The sequence below is a fragment of the Triticum dicoccoides genome, chromosome 3B (genome assembly GCF_002162155.2).
Source record: "Triticum dicoccoides isolate Atlit2015 ecotype Zavitan chromosome 3B, WEW_v2.0, whole genome shotgun sequence".
Lineage (NCBI taxonomy): Eukaryota > Viridiplantae > Streptophyta > Magnoliopsida > Poales > Poaceae > Triticum > Triticum dicoccoides.
Genome location: NC_041385.1, coordinates 317,604,797 through 317,607,635, shown reverse-complemented (window position 1 = coordinate 317,607,635; position 2,839 = coordinate 317,604,797). Strand labels below are relative to the sequence as shown.

At 46.0% G+C, this 2,839-nt stretch overlaps 1 pseudogene; it reads right to left on the bottom strand.

Moving 5' to 3' along the window:
* Positions 1-1,626: 1,626 nt before the first annotated feature.
* Positions 1,627-2,107, bottom strand: LOC119274203 (annotated as a pseudogene).
* Positions 2,108-2,839: the final 732 nt, after the last annotated feature.

Genomic DNA, 2,839 nt, shown 5'->3' with positions numbered 1-2,839 from the left:
GCACCGTTAACAAATAAACCCTAAAACCCTAGGTGCACGATTGCTGCATGCACGGGTATCGGGTGCGTGGTGGAGCACACCTTTGTAGGAATAGTCAGCTCGTGTGATAATTTGATCTGTAGGAGTTGATGGTTGGGACCACAGGTGAACGACTTGCAGGCGGTGGATCGCCAGTTGCCACAGACCGAGTAGCCACATTTAAATATCATTTTTTAGCGGGGTTAAGAGTTTTGATTTTCAATGGCGCGTTATAAGTACTAAATAGTTTTTAGAACGATTGGTTGTGGACATTATCTATGAATGTGCAGACATGTGTGAACATGAGTTTGATGTGGAAGTTGAACTTGGAATGTCGGGCTTGCGTGTGAACTATACCATGTCCAATGCTTCGTCTCTTATTGTTTGGAAAGTAATTGCTGTTATTACATGACCCAAAAAAATATTTTGTGCCACATCAGTAGATGCACGGACATCACAACAGACATGCTGACTGGATAAACATTTGAACCTAGCTATTATGAAGGAAATTTTGTATTGACAACAGTTTTAGATAGCAGGAGATGCCTAGCCTGCTCTGCCTCTGCTAGCATATTTCTGGCTTCTTCCATCTCTTCTTTGGCTTGGGTGAAGAGAGCATCTGATTGCTCTTTCCGCTTCTTCAGGAACTCAACTACATTCTCAAGGGTTGCTGCACGCTTTCTTTCAACCTTTACTAGAGCCACGAGGACACGAACAGCTGACGACTCCACCTGGCTTGTGTGTAATCCAGCATCATCTGGGAATTTGCACCTTGTGTCTAATCCATCATCATTGGGGAACAGGCACCTTGTGTGTAATCCAGCCTCATTTTGGAAACATGATCTCGAGGTTGACCATAATTCCCTCTTTGCAGGAACTGCATCCTAACATGAAGTTACTTCTTTTTTAGATCAATGCTCAGAGCAACCCAAATCCATTTAGTAGAAGCCAGATAAACAGGACTCGAAGAAGTTAATTCAAAAGGAAAAAAACATACTACAAGGTGAGAACACCCACTTCCTATATCAAGCAAAAACCGAAAGCATTAGGACGATTAAGAATCTTCTTATTACACATCTAAGAACACGAGCCTAAGAGAAACAAAAACTATAACATATACACATCGAAGAACACGAGGCTAAACGAAAGTAATTGAAAGGGTGTTACTTATCAAAGCTCGTTTTACTGGTTTGGTTTAGCTCCTCTTTAACTTGCCACGCTCCTTGAAGATGTCCCCAATATCCCGTGTTTGGTCTTCATTGCTCCTTTGCATGTTTGCACTCATGGTTTTAAAATCTCAACATGGCAAGAAAAATATACTACTAGTAATACTCGCGCATCTTGTGGGCAACATTAAAGCACTCATCTGCCATGTTAGAGCATCTCCAACAGAATCGCAACACGTGGCGCTTTAAAAAAGTGTTTACAATGCTGAGATCGAGAAGTACAGATAGAGAGTAGAGGATAGTTCTCAGCATAGATAGAAAAAAATAGATAATTCAACTACTCCTCATCGTCCGACTCCTCCTCGGTGATGTCGTCCTCCAACGTCTGACTGTAGGCGTGAAGATACCGGTCATCGTCGGATTCCCAGTGCGATACTGCTCCTAGCCTCATGTTGAATTGAGCATCCGCTTTTTGCCTACGCTTGTCCTCGCCATAGGTGGCTCGCTCTGCCCTCCTCTTCTCCCTCTCTACCCTCCTTTGTGCATAGAACTCGCGCTTGTTGATGATGTCCTGTGGGAAGCGTTGGTGCCACAGCACCATGGCTTCCTCATCCATATTGGCAATGCCGAGACGGTGCTCCCGCCTCCGGTTGTCGAGATGATCCTTGTCGGTGATAAGCCGCGGCAGAGGCGCGAGCTCCTGCGCCTGCTCCCGCGTCAGCATGTTGGTGAAGTTCAGTGTTGTATGAGGCCACCAGAGGTGCCACGCCGCAATGTCATATGCGCCTGCGGCCTCGTTGGCAGTGTCAAAATTGCCGAGGCCGAGGCACATCCCGTAGAATGCTGATCTCGGCGGAGAAGCCTCTGGAGGGGCGCGCGCGGACGCTGCGGTATCCCCAAGTTTCCCGGCGACGCGGCAGCATGGTGGTGCGGCGGCGACAAGGCGAGAAAGAGTGGGGAGAGAGCGGTGGCGATGGACAGAGCGGGGAGAGAGCGGTGGCAAGGCATAGAGCGGTGGGAGGGCGTTGGATTTTATAAAGCGCGCCGGACGCCGCGCGCCAAAACTAGCGCATGCCCGACCGCTTTTTCCCGCACGCGCGATCCTTTCCCGACGTCCCTGCTATCTCTACTCTCTTCTTTACTGCTATATTTATTTTATATTTAATATTTATCTCTACTTCTATACTCTCTACTTTTTTTCTCTACTCTTATAAAAACAGAATTGGTGATGATGGTGTGCCTGCCATCCTGCAATATAGGTCGTCGATTTATATCTGACAGATAGGAAGGAAACAATGGCAATTTTGCAAAAAAGATACCCACACCCCTCTCTAGATTTGCAAATAAGGCCTTCCCTCGTTCATCCTTTTCTCCCACAAGATAAACTACTCATACAAATGCATCTTGATGCATGCAACACATGGGCTTCTTGCTAGTTCTAAAAAACTTTCTATCAATTGCCACACTACTGGTTGCAGATGAAAAACCTACCCAAGCACATCACAATACAGGAGCGACGCACAATTACAAGCTGATATTCTATTGGACAATGGAGGCTATAACCAATTACTTTTACGGGAACAGTAGCAACTAGGAAATTTGAAGGGTAGTTATGAACAAAATTCGAACTGCACATGTGCTGCTAAGTGATTCAA